This window comes from Triticum urartu, chromosome 3, assembly GCF_003073215.2.
Source record: "Triticum urartu cultivar G1812 chromosome 3, Tu2.1, whole genome shotgun sequence".
NCBI classification, from domain to species: Eukaryota; Viridiplantae; Streptophyta; class Magnoliopsida; order Poales; family Poaceae; genus Triticum; species Triticum urartu.
Genome location: NC_053024.1, coordinates 564,863,852 through 564,880,384, shown reverse-complemented (window position 1 = coordinate 564,880,384; position 16,533 = coordinate 564,863,852).

Genomic DNA, 16,533 nt, shown 5'->3' with positions numbered 1-16,533 from the left:
GATGATGTGGGTAATCCGGACCTTGAGGTAGAGCTTGACTCACTTGGCTTATTTTTCACACGCCTTATTGATGATGATATTTGTCAGGATGATGACGAAACCAGCCATGCTGATGCTGCAGAGGTAATTACTCTCTCTTCCAATTCAAACCCTTTGCCTTCGCTAAAAATCCGTCAGGCAAACTGGAAGGTTAAATTTTCTCATCCTCTTGCTTACTTGGATCCCAAATTTCTTATGAAGACCCAACAGCACGAAGCTCGCCGCACAACCTGACACAGCGGCCAGGTAGTTATCTCCGCTGGTTTACCGAACAGTCCGGTTCGGAAACGCCGTTCAGAGGTCTCTAATTTGCTTGTTAGTGCTTGTCCTAAAGCGGGCTGTTTTCGTCAACCTCTTAATCCATCTGACTCCGATTATCAGGTTACTTCCCACTCATCCTCTGGCGAGTCATCGGCTACTCAGCTGCCACCGCTCAAAACGGTGCTTGGGTAAGCTATACTTATCATAATATTTCTGGTACATCACCTTGGAACATATGCTATATTTGACTTTGTTATTCCTTTCAGGGCCAAGCCTAGGCCGAGCAAGAAGGCTCGCCTGGATAAAGCGGCCGAGGAGGACGCCGTCCTTGAACCGGGTAAAACACCAGATCTTGACGCGGCTATTCATGAAGATATACCCAATGATCCACCACAGCAGGATGACGATTTTATTGCTGAAGAAAGGCCTATTGACACCTCAGGCCCTGTCAACCAGCCCACAAGCCCCATTCGGATTGAGAAATCCACCAGTCCATCAAAGCCTACTGATAAGCCAACGGCCCCAGTGCAAACCGGCGATGCCAAGGATGATGAGGTTGTCATTACTGGCATTGGTCGCACAGAGCCAGGTAATCCCATTGCTTTATCCAGACACACTGCCAAGGAAGAATTTGCTGCCATTGGCAAGGGAAAATGGAATGCCGATCTGACAACTTATGCCGCTCTGAACACCCAAGATCTCCATTCCGGCTATCTGAACCGGCTATACACCAGCCGTGACTATGAAGCTGGTCTGGTTAATATGATGAAAGAGAAATATGAGGTAACTTCCATATGCTTATCTGCGTATGTACTTCAATCTGTCAACTCTCCTAGCCCCCAAGGGCCGGTTTAGAATCTCCGTTCAAACCGGGACTTGTCAATGCAGACTTCAATGTTTTCTGAATTTTCTGATATAGCCCCCAAGGGCCGGTTCAACTTAGTGTAGTTAAACCGGGACTTTAGGTAATCAAGATTGTAGCAGCAGTATTAACTGAACAATTAGCCATTAGCCCCCCAAGTTGAATACTTGTATTGAGCTTGGGACTTTTCTGAATAATTGAAGAGCAAATATGCATTAGCCCCCAAGTACCAAGGGCATAACTTGTTATGTGGTTGGTACTTCAATTCTTGTACCGTTATCTGAATTGTATGACTGTCTATATGCAGGCTGAGCTGAACAAAAGGGAAAACCAAATCACTAATCTGCAAGAAAATCTGAAGTGCCAACAAGCTGAAACCTCCAAAGCAAAAGAGGAATTAACCAGCGCTTTAAGCGCCATGGAACAGCTTAAGGAGGGCTTCAAGAAGGAGCGGGTGGATTGGGCCACTGAAAAATCCGCTTTAACCAAACGAGCAGAAGATGCCGAGGCTGCACTGAAACTGGTGGTGGACGAACTGACCAGCATAAAGCGGCAAGTGCATGCCATGACCGCTGCTATCTTTGGTAATCTGGTTTGATTTCTGGATTGATTCGGCCGTCTTATAGAGCTGCCGGTTTGTTAACCTTTGTAATATTTCAGGGACACGCATTGGTCATTTGGGGTCAGATGTGCGGAAGAAATTGAAAGCCGCCTACACATTGATCGAACAACTGTACACTGGTGCACAGCGGATCATCTCGACTGCATCCCACAGCAATCCGGCGCCCACTTTGATTCAGGACACTCTGAAGAGACTGTCGATGCTTCCTGCCCGGGTTGAAGAGCTGAAGAAATCTGCTACTCGAACTGGTGCGATTAATGCCTTAATCCGGGCAAAAGCTTGGGTGCCGGATTTTGATCCTGTTGAAGTGGCTCAGGGCTATCCCAGCTTGAAGGAAGACGGGTCAGAGTTTACTGAAGCGGATCTGCGAGCAATAAACCGGGAGGTGCGTCCGCTAGCTTGTCAATTGGTTGAAGAAGCAGACTTGTCTCATTATCAAGCCCAATACGACAACCAAAACAAGCGAGTAGTTGCACCAATTCCTAAAGGGTAAATCTTATCCCTCCAATCTGTAAGCATACTTACGCTCCCGATATTGAACCATCGTTGCTGATCCATGATGAAGCTGTCTTTCAAGCATTAATGGAAATCGACTGGACAACTGTTGATTTCCAGCCGCTGGGTAGAGAAGCTGAAGTTGAAGCGGGGCGGGATGACCCACAACCATCAGGCCAGGCTGGTGACCGAGCTTGAACCGGAAGCCGGTTTAAACTGCTTCTCCTTTGCAAAAAAACAATGATCTTATTTTGGGCACCGTGTTGCCTTGTAATAGGCTAGCCGATACTCTTGATTTTGATATACCTTCGTGCATAATTACTGCAACTTGTTCTTCCTTTGGGTGATGAACTTTCCAAAGTATTTTCTGCAATACAAAAAAATTTAAAGTGCCACCGCGGTTGTACCGTCAGGCGGAGTATGATGTCTGCATATGTGAAATCAAAATATCTGAAATTTAAGCATATGATCAAATCTTTGGGATACATAATACCTGCCATCGTTGGGCATGAAGTTGGCTTGGCCAATCTTGAAGTGGAGGTTTATAAACCCACACTGTTGGAGGAGATAGCAGCTCCTGTATATATATAATGCCAGTTTACCATGTAAACCATGCCGGGTTATAATAAAACACCGTGTTACTCCGTAATAGGATGTTAATAAAAAATCAAACCGGCAAATAGTCTCCGGATTAAAAATGGACCGTGTTCCGTCAATTGACAGTTTGAACCGGTTTAAAACTTTGTCGGTTTAAAAAACGCAACAAAAAGAAAGAAATATCTATCAAAGAAAATTGTGAAGCAAAGGCAATGATAAAACCGTTTGCAAAAAGAGGCTTATTTGAGCCGATCAGATGGTGTTACCATGGTCGGACACGACCAAGCTCCCGATAGGTGTAGCTATGGTTCAAGTCAGCCAGGTCCCCAAATGAAACCGTGGCATTTATGCCGATCAAGAGGCGTGGCAATGGTTCGGGTTCGACCAAGCCCCCAAGTGATTCTGTGGCCTTAGGCCGATCAAGAGGCGTGACTGGTTCAGACTTGACCATGTCCCCAAGTGATCTGGTGGCTTTCACCTATCAAAAGGTGTTGCATTGGTTTGGATACGACCAAGCCCCCAAGTGATATTACATGATGCTTTGAAAAGCTAACTCAAGGGGTAAACCGGAGGCCGCTTTAGAACAACTCCGTGTAACCGCACATGATGTAAAAGAACAGATACCCCGCTTTAGCTGAGGTTCCGGTTTATTATATTAATCATAATATATACATCATCGTAATATGTACATAAGTAGAGCCAATGGCTCAGGTATAGTAAGGCCGAAGATGAGCTATGTTCCATGGCCTGTTGGTCTCCTCCTCTGATTTACATGAGTCTTTATGCTCTCGAACATCGATCAGATAGTATGACCCGTTGTGCAGATTCTTGCTGACCATGAAAGGTCCCTCCCAAGGTGGGGATAACTTATGCATATCAGTCTGATCTTGGATGAGCCGAAGCACCAAATCTCTTGAAAGGTTCTGGTTCTAACTCAGTGACTGTGAAAACAACGAAGATCCTGTTGGTAAATCGCCGAGCGAGCAGCTGCTATGTCACGCTCTTCATCCAACCGGTCCAAAGCATCTTGCCGTGCTGTCTCGTTGTCCGCTTCAACATAAGCCGCCACACGAGGTGAATCATGACGGATATCACTAGGGAGAACCGCCTCCGCTCCATAGACCATGAAGAATGGTGTGTATCCTGTTGATCTGTTGGGTGTGGTATTGATGCTCCATAACACAGATGGTAACTCTTCTACCCAACAACCCGGTGTTCTCTGCAAAGGAACCATAATACGGGGCTTGATGCCTCTCAAGATCTCTTGATTAGCCCTTTCTGCTTGACCATTGGACTGTGGGTGCGCTACGGATGAAACGTCAAGCCGGATGTGCTCCCGTTCGTAGAACTCCTTCATGGCACCCTTGGACAAATTGGTACCATTATCTGTGATGATACTGTGTGGAAAGCCAAACCGGAAAATCACTTTTTTGATGAACTGAACCGCCATGGCCGCATCACACTTGCTAACAGGTTCTGCCTCCACCCACTTTGTAAACTTATCAACCGCCACCAGGAGGTGGGTCTTCTTATCTTTGGACCTTTTGAAAGGCCCAACCATATCCAGCCCCAAGTCGCAAACGGCCAAGTAATTGGAATCATTCTCAATTCTTGAGCCGGCACATGAGCACGTCTTGAAAAGTTTTGGCAACTGTCACATCGTCTGACCAGATCCTCCGCATCAGCATGAGCAGTTAACCAATAGAAGCCATGGCAGAACGCTTTAGCCACCAAAGATTTTGAACCGGTGTGGTGACCACAATCTCCTTCATGGATCTCACGCAAAATTTCACAGCCTTCTTCAGGAGACACATAGCGTTGAAACGCCCCTGACACACTGCAATGATGCAACTCGCCATTAACAATAGTCATGGACTTGGACCGTCGGATTATCTGTCGGGCCAGAGTCTCATCTTCTGGTAACTCGCCCCGGTTCATGTACGCCAGGTAAGGAAGCGTCCAATCCGGAATGACATGAAGAGCTGCCACCAATTGAGCCTCCGGATCAGGAATAGCCAAATCCGCTTCACCAGGGAGCTTGACCGACGGGTTGTGCAGCACATCCAAAAAAACATTGGGCGGGACCGGTTTGCGCTGAGAGCCCAGCCGGCTTAAAGCGTCTGCCGCTTCATTCTTCTGTCGGTCCACGTGGTCCACCTGATAGCCTTTAAAGTGACCTGCAACAATATCCACCTCACGACAATATGCTGCCATGAGTGGGTCCTTGGAATCCCAAGTGCCAGACACTTGTTGAGCCACGAGGTCCAAGTCACAGAAGCACTTAACTCGACTTAGATTCATCTCCTTAGCCATCCGGAGACCATGGAGCAAGGCTTCATACTCAGCTGCATTGTTAGTACAAGGGAACATTAAGCGGAGAACGTAAGAAAACTTATCACCTCGTGGGGAAGTTAATACGACTCCAGCCCCCGAGCCTTCCAATTGCCTGGATCTGTCAAAATGGATGGTCCAATATGTGTGATCCGGCTTTTCTTCAGGTGCTTGCAGTTCCGTCCAATCATTGATGAAATCAACAAGTGCTTGAGACTTAACCGCCATTCGAGGCGCATACTTCAACCCGTGCGGCCCAAGCTCTATAGCCCACTTGGCAATCCGGCCAGTCGCTTCGCGGTTCTGGATGATATCCCCAAGGGAGCATAACTGACCACCATAATGGGGTGCCCTTGGAAGTATTACTTAAGCTTCCGGTTTGCCATAAAAACTCCACATACCAGCTTCTGCCAATGTGGATACCTTTGCTTGGACTCAATGAGTACCTCGCTGATATAATAGACCGGACGTTGAACCAGATGCTCCTTGCCTGCCTCTTTTCGCTCCACCACAATAGCCACACTGACTGCATGAGCATTAGCAGCAACATATAGCAGCAACAGCTCCTTGTCAATGGGAGCGGCGAGCACCGGTGGATTGGCCAATTGCCGCTTCAAGTCCTCAAATGCTTTATCAGCAGCAGAACTCCAGACGAATTGATCCGTCTTCTTCAACATCTGATACAAAGGGATTGCCTTCTCACCAAGGCGGCTGATAAACCGTCTTAACGCGGCAATCCATCCTGCCAGGCGTTGAACATCATTGATACACTTCGGTTTAGCCAGGGAGGTGATGGCTGTGATCTTCTCCGGATTAGCCTCGATTCCCCTGTTGGACACCAGAAAACCCAATAACTTGCCTGCCGGTACACCAAAGACACACTTGGCCGGATTAAGCATCATCTTGTACGTCCTCAGGTTATCAAAGGTTTCCTTCAAGTCGTCAACCAGAGTCTCCTTCTCCCTTGACTTAACCATGATATCATCCACGTAAGCATGTACATTACGGCCAATCTGCTTGTGAAGACAATTTTGTACACACCGTTGATAAGTTGCCTGGGCACTCTTGAGCCCAAAGGGCATAGACACATAGCAGAAGGCTCCAAAGAGAGTTATGAATGCCGTCTTCTTCTGGTCCTTAACTGCCATTTTGATCTGATGATAGCCAGAATATGCATCCAAAAAACTCAAATGCTCACAACCCGCCGTAGCATCAATAATTTGATCAATACGGGGGAGGGCAAAAGGATCTGCTGGACAAGCCTTATTAAGATCTGTGTAATCCACACACATGCGCCAGGTGCCGTTTTTCTTAAGTACCAACACCGGATTGGCAAGCCACTTAGGGTGGAAAACTTCAATAATAAAGCCAGCTGCTAAGAGCCTGGCTACCTCTTCTCCAATCACCTTGCATCTTTCTTTGTTAAACCGGCGGAGGAACTGTTTCACCGGTTTGTATTTAGGATCCACATTAAGGGTGTGCTCAACGAGTTGCCTCGGTACACCTGGCATGTCAGAGGGCTTCCATGCAAAAATGTCCTGATTCTCACGGATGAACTCGATGAGCGCGCTTTCCTATTTCGGATCCAAGTTGGCACTGATGCTGAACTGCTTGGACGAATCGCCAGGCACGAAGTCAACAAGCTTAGTTTCAGCTGCCGATTTGAACTTCAGGGCCGGATCATGCTCCGTAGTTGGCTTCTTTAATGGAGTCATGTCCGCCGGATCAACATTGTCCTTATAATACTTCAGCTCCTCGGTGGCACAAACCGACTCTATGTAGGCCGCATCTCCTTCCTCGCACTCCAAAGCGATTTTACGGCTTCTGTGAACCGTTATTGTCCCCTTGTGACCCGGCATCTTGAGCTGCAAATACACATAACAGGGCTGTGCCATAAACTTGGCGTAGGCCGGTCGCCCAAACAGGGCGTGATATGGACTTTGGATTTTCACCACTTTAGATGTCAATGTTTCCGACCTGGAATCATGATCATCTCCAAAGGCCACTTCCAGAGCTATCTTACCTACAGGATATGCTGACTTGCCAGGTACCACACCGTGGAACACCGTATTGGATGGTTTGAGATTTTTATCTGTTAGTCCCATACGACGGAAGGTCTCATAGTACAAGATATTAATGCTGCTCCCTCCATCCATGAGCACCTTGGTGAACTTGTAACCTCCCACCTGAGGCGCCACCACCAGAGCCAACTGACCCGGATTATCAACCTGGGGAGGGTGATCCTCTCTGCTCCATATGATTGGCTATTCAGACCAGCGTAGATAACGGGGCACGGCCGGTTCAACAGAGTTGACTGCCCGCCTCTGAACCTTCCGGTCTCGCTTGTCCAAGCTAGTGGTGAAGACATGGTACTGCCCACTATTCAACTGCTTTGGGTTGCTCTGGTAACCCGACTGTTGCTGCTGCTGGTTGTAACCACCCTGGTTGTTCTGATTATTTTGATTGTTATGTCCGCCCGGATTACCATTAAATCCTGAACCGGAATTTCCTCCACCGTATCCCGGCCCGGATCCTGAGCCACCGCCGGAGCCGTGATCATACCGGAAAGCGTTAGAATTCTTGAACTCTTGCATAATGTAGCAATCCTTCCAAAGGTGGTTTGCTGGCACCTCCTTCGTCCCATGTCTTGGACAGGGCTGGTTCAGTAGATAATTTAGGCGGTCTGGGTTAGGGTTGGGTGCCCCACTGCGATTTGGCGGTTTACCCTTGCGTCGCTGGCCCTTGTCCTCCATGTTGGTATTAGCCACAAAGTCCATGTTACCATCCGCTTTACGCTTGGCTCCGCTACCATTGCCTGCCGAGTGATGCTGCTGACCTTTGGAGTTGCTGTTCCTCTTTCCCTTCCCTGCCTTGTCATCATCAGATTCAGGATCCTTGGTACTATCAGAATCAGCATACTTTACCAAAGCAGCCATGAGGGTCCCCATGTCATTGCAATGGCGCTTCATCCATCCCAACTTCAGCTTTAGGGGCCCAAACCGACAGTTGCCTTCTAGGGTTATGACTGCAGTGTCAGCGTTGATGCGGTCTGATGAATGCAACACTTGTGAGACCCGACGCACCCAATGAGTCGTCGATTCTCCTTCCTCCTGGACGCAGGCAACTAAGTCCACTATCGACATAGGCTGCTTACATGTATCCTTGAAATTACTGATAAACCGGGCTCGTAATTGGGCCCATGAACTGATAGAATTGGCCGGTAAGCTTTTTAGCCAAGTACGGGCCGTTCCTTCGAGCATCATGGTGAAGTATTTCGCACATGCCGCATCATCCACATCAAGCATCTCCATGGCCATCTCATAGCTCTCCACCCATGTCTCTGGAGGTTGATCCGCCGTGTAATTTGGTACCTTGCGCGGGCTTTTGAAATCCTTGGGCAGGCGCACATTGCGTGAAGCAGGGACAAGGCAAGGCACCCCCAAAGAACTAGAAGTAACACCAGGTTCGACTGAGATAGTTGGATGAACCGGCGTAAGCTGCCGAGCCTGATACTGTGCGGCTAACTCGGCCTCCCTGCACGCTCGGGCCCGGTCCACCACTTCCTGAGCGTTATCAGCACCACCCGCTGGGTTGTTGCCGTGGGGTGCTCCACGTCGTTCATTACTTGACACTGCCGGTTCATCCATATGCCTGCTATAGCTCCGGCTTGGACGAGGGGTCGAGTGGATCCGGTCGCGGCTGTACGAGTATGCTTCCTGTTGGACCAAAGCTGTCCTAAGAAGCTCCTTGACCCGTCGCGTCTCTACCGCCTGCGGTGAGTCACCTTCAATTAGAATGGCCTCCAGCCGTGCAGCAGCGGCAACGAGATTGTCCATCGGGTTGGAGTAGTGACCCGGAGGTGTTGAAACAGCCTGAGGTATAACAGTGTTTTGACGAGGCAGATCCATCAGACGAGGCTGAACCGGCGCGCTGGTCCCAGGAGCTTCCGCCCGGTTTACCCCCAGCGGATTACTGGTTCCTGCTCCTGGGGTGTTGAAAAGGTCTCTGGCCTCGAAAAACGAAGGCAAACGGGATCGGTACTTCCTCTTCATGACTTCATGCGACGCGTTCTGGTCCAACATGAGCCTGTAGGCTTGTGCGTCTAAAGCAGCCCACTCTGCGGTCATCCTGGCATTCTCAGCTACCAGGTCCACCTTGGCCTGGGTGATCTGTTCCCTCACCTTTGCAATCTCCGCGTTGTGGACGTCCTGATCCACCGGGTTAGTTTCTGCCATAAGCACAGCCAATGCATCAAATAGATCTGATAGAACTTGAGCCGGCGGGCGTACAGAGCCTCCTGCCCCGGCAGCCGTCGCCGCTACTGAACCGGAGGTTATTAGCGCAGCGGTCGAAGAATGAAGCGCTGCTTGTGTGCCGGCCATGAATATTCCAACTCGGTTGGGTAGATCAGAGGGGTCCGGAATAATGTCGCCATCGGAACAGCCCCCAATCTGGCCATCTTGTAGCTGATATAGAGATTCGGTTTCTCCGGTTGATGACTCATCACCGGAATAAACGACGGTCTCGCCGCGAGATTCCGATCCATCCTCATAACTTCCTCCATGGATGACTCCCACGAAGGCACGCTTCACGGCCGGTTTAACCCGGGCGGATCGCGCACGCTGAGCTGTTTCGACAGGGTCGGTGCAGATGTCCGGCTCAGGGCCCGGTTCACCGATCTTGCCGATGAAAACGTGTATGCCACCAAAGGGGACCCGATAGTCATACTCAACTGAGCCGGCCTCGGGGCCCCAGCCCGCATCGTCGATGTAGAGCTTGCTGCGACGACTCTTAGTCATCCGGCCCACAGCGTAGCCCTCGAGTCCTTCAAAGCGGCCCTCCAAGAACTTGAAACCATCATGCAATAGCCCCACGGTGGGCGCCAACTGTTGTGGTTTTGTCACGGCAGATGTCCTCATGAAAGGACTTAGTCATGGAGCCATCGCAACGGGTTAGCTTGAAGGGGTTAAAGCGGACACAGGGACGCAAGAGAGTTTATACTAGTTCAGCCCCTTCGATGAAGGTAAAAGCCTACGTCTAGTTGTGATGGAATTGATGGGGTTTCGATGACTAGGGAGCAAACAAGCTTCACCTAAGTCTCGAGTTGTTGTCCGTTCTCCTGAACCGCCGCCAGGTCGTCCCCTTATATACACGGGTGACACCCGTCGGTTCACAGAGTCCTAACACCGGTTCATATTCGTATCTGGGTTGGTCTCTCCTTATTCCTATCTTACAATACAAGTTTACATACAGATGCCGGTTTATGGATACAAGTCTTAAACCGACTACGGGCCTCAGGCCCTCATCTATCTTCTTGGGATTTAACACTCTTGAGTTACTGATGAAGTTAACCCGGCACACATAGGCCGGTTTACGCCCAATAGTAATATTCCCAACAGTCGTCCCAGTGTCCGCCTCCGCGTCCTCCTCCGTGGCCGTAGCCCCGGTCATTGCACTCGGGGCGTCGGCCGAAGCATCCTTCCCAAATGGCTCTGAGCTCTTGACAGTCGCTGGTGTTGTGGGTGTTCAGGTTGTGGAAGGCGCAGAATGGGCGGCCGTTCTTGGATGACTCGGGCTGATCTCTGCCTCGCTTGGTGTCAGGCTCTGCCACGAGCACTACTGCCTCTTTGCGCTTCACGTCCTTGGCCTTGGCCTTCTTTTCCTCCACTCCTACAGCTGGCAGCTCAAGGAGAGAGAGGCGCCCCTCCTCAGCTCTCGCGCACCTGGTCGCCAGGTTGAACAGCTACTGAGATGTGCAAAGCTCCTCATGGATTGCCAGCTTTTCCTTCATCTTGACGTCGCGGACGCCGTCGGAAAACACGGAGATGATGGCCTCGTCCGTGACCTTGGGGATCTTGAGGCGGGTGCTGTTGAAGTGCTGGATGTACTTCTGGAGGGTCTCTCCTGGCTGTTGCTTGATGCGGCGTAGGTCGCCCGCGACCGGTGGGCGATCACGAGTGCCCTAGAAGTTGGCGACGAAGCGGTCGCGCATCTCGTCCCAGGAGGAGATCGAGCCGTGCTGCAGGTTCAGGAGCCAGGAGCGGGCCCCATCCTTGAGAGCCATGGGAAACCAGTTCGCCATGACTTTTTTGTCGCCATTGGCCACTTCGATGCTTAACTCATAGAGCTACAGGAACTCCACGGGGTCGGCGGTGCCGTCGTACCGAGGAGGCAGATCTGGCTTGAACTTGCCTGGCCAGGCAACGCTACACAGATCAGGGGTGAAGCCGTGGCAGCCTGCCATGGTTGCCGGGGCCCGCTTCGGGGACGGAGCTTGGTCTTGGAGAGGTCCGCGCTGTGCCAATGCAGGCGGCACGTGGTCTTGACGAGGTGGCGCGGGGAGCGCTGGTGCAGCTTCTCGCGGCTACGGGATTTCTTGGCAGCTCCTTTCTTCACGCGCGGGCGCCGGGCGCAGCAGATCATGCCACGGAGGCGCGCGCCTTGGCGCCAAGGCACCATCTTGGGGTCGAGGTGGTGGAGGCACACCACGAGCACCATCGCCCGCGGCGTGCTGAGGGGGAGGCAGAGAGTGGGACGGCGCCAGAGAGCCCCCCGCGGCATGGACGAGCTCGGCGACGCGGTGGAGCCACTTCTCATAGACATCGTCGACGGGGCGGTAACGCGGAGCTCGTTCGCCGCGATGAGTGCGGCCTGTGCCTCCATGGGAGCGCGGTGCGCGTGAGACGAAGAGCCAGCAGGGATGAGTGATGGAGTAGCGGTGCGGCCGTCCTGCCGCAACGAAGGATGTTGCGAGGACGCCTGCTGCTCGTTTCCCACTGGGCCAGTGGCAGGTTAGCGGCGGGGGGCGGAGAACGACGAGGCGACCCGCCGACGGGAGCCGTCTGAGCGACGCGGGCGGCGAGGGCGGCCCGACGCTCAGCTCGAGCGCGGCGAGCGTCCAACATGGAGACGATGGAGCAACGGAGCGACGAACTGATGGAAGGGAAGCTACGGTGCACCCCTACCTGGAGCGCTAAATGTCGGGGTGTGGGGTTCCGGCAAACCCTTAAGGTTCGAACACTGGGGTGCGTGCGAAGTGTTTCCCTCCAACCGATCTATGCTCTAGCTCGCTAAGATCTTGCGGACGAACTCGACGAACTCACAACATAGAAGGACACGGGGTTTATACTGGTTTGGGCCACCATTGTGGTGTAATACCCTACTCCAGTATGGTGGTGGTGGATTGCCTCTTGGGCTGATGATGAACAATACAAGGGAAGAGCGGCCTCCTCGGGTTGAGGTGTTCTTGAGCTCGATGAGCTTGTGTGTGTGGGGTGGTCTCTCTCTCGAGCCAAGATCCCATCCCCTACTATGGTGGTGGCTAGTCCTATTTATAGAGGACCTGGTCCTCTTCCCAAATATCGAGCGGGAAGGGAGCCAACAATGGCGGGCTAATTTGAAGGGGGACATCTAGTACAAGCTATCCTGACAAAAGTAGTCTTCGCCTGCACAAAGTTCTGGTGGTGACGCTGTTCTGGGCTCCACGATGACCTCCGTCTTGCAGTCCTTGGTCTTGGTCTTGTTGCACCGAAATGGCAACCTTTGGCTGAGGCCTCGGTACTCAGCGGCTACGCTTGCCCCCTTTGCACCAAAGAGGAAACAAGGACGCTGTTCACGCTGGCGCCCACCTGGCGCCCATCTGGTGTCGATCGTCACGGCTTACGTCACGAGAGCCTCATGAGGTTCACCTCGCCTTGATATCTCCGCTCCTCGTGAGCCTGCCTAGCTAGGCCACTCCAGAGGAGGTCTTGCATCGTCCGCCTCACGAGGCTTGGCCCCTCGCGAGGGTCTTGGGTGCTTTGTTGGTGAAGATGAGCCGTACGGCCTGCTGGCTCAGCCACGCCATGGGCCGCAGGCAGGCAAGTCTTGGGACCCCCATTCCCAGAACACCGACAATCTTGTCCGGGTTTGCCTCGATCCCACGCTGTGACACAAAGAACCCGAGAAGTTTGCCAGACGGAACGCCGAAGACACACTTCTCACGGTTCAGCTTGAGGTTGATCTTGCGTAGGTTGGTAAACGTCTCTTCTAAGTCTTGTACAAGGGTTGCCTTGTCCTTGGTCTTGACCACTATGTCATCCATATAAGCTTCCATATTTCTACGTAGCTGGGGCTCAAAACCAATTTGAACTGCCCTCACGAATGTCGAGCCAGCACTCTTCATCCCGAAAGGCATCCGTAGAAAGAAATATGTGCCACATGGGGTGATGAATGTTGTCTTCTCTTCGTCTTCCTTTGCCATGAAGACCTGGTGGTAGCCCGAGTAGGCGTCGAGGAATGATAATAGATCACACCCGGCTGAAGAGTCAACAATCTGGTCAATGCACAACAACGGGAAGGGGTCCTTAGGACAAGCCTTATTGATATCTGTGTAATCGATAAACAGCCTCATTCCCGTTCGCCTTGCGCACCACCACCGGATTGGCCAACCACGTTGGATGGAGCACCCCTCTTACCAAGCCTGCCGCTTCCAACTTCCTGATCTCCTCTGTGATGAATTCCTACCATTCCAAAGCTTGCTTCCTGACCTTCTGCCTGACGGGTCGCGCATGGGGACAGACAGCAAGATGGTGCTCAATCATTTTCCTGGGAATGCCGGGGAAGTCAGATGCTTGCCATGCAAACACATCGACATTTGCCCGCAGGAAAGTGACGAGCGCACTTTCCTATTTGTTGTCAAGGGAGGAGCTTATGGTGAAAGCCCCTCCCATGCCATCCCCCTTGACGGACACCCTCTTGGTCTCTGGTGGTGCAACTCTGGATTTCTTGCTCTTGCCGACAGAGCTCTCTGGCACGTCCTCGACGGTAGCACAACACTCTGAAGAGGTGCGCTTGATGGAGTGGGCACGACAGGTCTTGCCGGTCTTCTTCTTCCCTCCTGGGGCTTCATTGGCAGGAGCAAGTGCCTTGGTGGCAGCTGCTGCAACCGCTTCTCGGTAGAGTTGGTCAGCGCAGATCAGCGCGTCCTTCTTGTCAGAGGGGACGGTGATGATGGTCATCAGCCCAGGCATCTTGAGCATGTTGTAGGCGTAGTGAGATGCCGCCATGAACTTGGCTAGTGCCGGGCGGCCGAGGATCCCGTTGTAGGGCAAGGGGATCTCGGCTACATCGAAGACAATCCTCTCCGTCCTGTAGTTCAACTTGCCTCCAAACATCACAGGCAACATGACCTTCCCCTTCGGCTGGCTCCTTCCCGGGTTGACCCTTGAAACGTGCCCGTTTCCTCGAGGTCTCCATCAGGAATTTGCAGCCTTTTGATCACAACGGGCGAGATCAAGTTCAGACCGGCACCGTCATCAACCAGCATTTTGTTCACCTTGAGGCTACGTATTGTTGGTGAGACCAACAACGGCAAACACCCGACCGCTGTTGTGCGGTCAGGGTGGTCCTCGGCGTCAAAGATGAGGGGCGTGCTGGACCACTTCAGTGGCTTCCGAGCGTCGAGCGAGGGCTCCGCTACTGTGATCTCACGCGCCCACTGTTTGAGCTGGCAGTGAGAAGTATGCAGTGAGGCGCCACCATCGACGCACATGGCCTTCGTAGCCTTCTAGAACTCATGCTCGCCGGACTCGTCGTCCTCATCATGATCATCGTCTTCCTGCTTTTGTCACGGCCCCGAGCGGGCCTCTCTTGCTGGTTATCCTTGCCGCGGTGACCTCCTTGGCCGCCACGCTTCTTGCCGCATCCTTCAGCGCCATCTTGGCCCTTCTCCTTGTCCCACCTCTCATACTAGGCTTTTTGCTTTTCAGCAAGCAGCTCAACTTGTCGATAGTTCTGGAGGTTGTGGCCTTTGGTGCGGTGGATCTTGCAGTACTGCTTGTCGGAGCCCCCTGGCTTGTCGGAGCCCCCTGGCTTGTCGGCAGCCGCCAAGGCCCGGCAAGCGGCGCACCTGGCAATCTCCTTGCCGGGGTCGTCTGCCTTGGCCTTCTTGGTGGCGCCGGTGTCGTCGGATCCCTCGAAGGCGAGCACAGTCTTGCCCTTGTGCTTCCTGTTGTGACGCCGACCCTTCTTCGTCGGGGGAGCGGTGTCTTCGTCGGTAGAGTCGGTTTCCGCGCCGGCGTCCTCGCCGGGTACTTCCTCCCCTCTTCTGCCCGAGCGCACCTATCGGCCAGAACATAAAGTTCGGCCACATCCTTGACCTTGTTCATTTCCAGCTCTTCACGCATCTTGCAGTTACGCACATTCTGATGGAATGCACTGATCACGGCGGCAGGGTGAACATCTGGAAAGTTGTATTGCACTCGTCTAAACCTCTGTATGTACTTGCGTAGGTTTTCACCTTCCTTCTGGGGAATGATATGCAAATCACTCACCTGGCCATGAGCTTGGTGGCCTCCAGTGAAGGCACCAACGAACTCATGACACAGGTTCAAGCAAGAAGAAATGGAATCCGCTGGCAAGTGCATCAACCAAGACATGACATTGGGTTTCAGGGCCAACGGGAAGTAATTTGCAAGCACCTTATCGTCGCGAGCCCCAGCGGCTTGCATTGTACTTCTTGCCGACATCGGGCTTGAACATGCGGTGGGACGGCCACCGGAACTGCCGCAGCTCACGGGTAAAGGCGGGGCAACCCACCTCGTAAGGAAGGCCGCCGGAGCCTCCCGGCGCTGGGTGGTCCATGACGGGCCCCGCCCGCCTATCTGACTGGTGGCGTGTATCGCACCGACGCTCGATGGTGGTTCGAGCGTCATCATGGGCTCGCTCCCGAAGAACCTGGAGTTGGTCGCGATGGGTCCGTGGGTCGGACGACGCTATGGAAACGTTATCACAAGCGTCATCATGATGGACCGACACCCGCGGCGGCTGGCATGGAGGAGGAGTGTGCATCATGGCAGCGGCGCCTCCTGCCCCTCCACCGCTGGCGTGTAGTGGTTCGATGGAGCGCCGGCCTGAGGGCCCCGCCGGTCATGGCTCATCTTTGTTGGCGACACTGATGAGGCTCCGGATAGTGGCTCTCGACTCGTCGAGCTTCTCCGCAGCAGGAGGGAAGTCGAGGAGCAGTTGCGCGCGCGCCAAAGCTTCTGTTGGCGTGGGTGGCGGCGAAAGCTGCGTGGACCGTGGCGCACTTGGACTCCTAACCACGTTAGAAGGAGCTTTGTCACGGCCCGATGGCTGTTTGCCATTCTCGCCTGTGCTTCGGTGGGCATGCTGGCCTCCTTCGTCCTGCAAATGACGCACATGACTCTTCCCACGGTGGTGTCCAGGGTCACCGGCGTGGTGACGCTGCTCGTCACGCACAACCTGGGAAGAGCACACTGTGGGCGTCGGGGTGGGCATCTTGGAGGTCGCCGCGTCGCCCATGGGTGGCACAGCAACGCCCCCG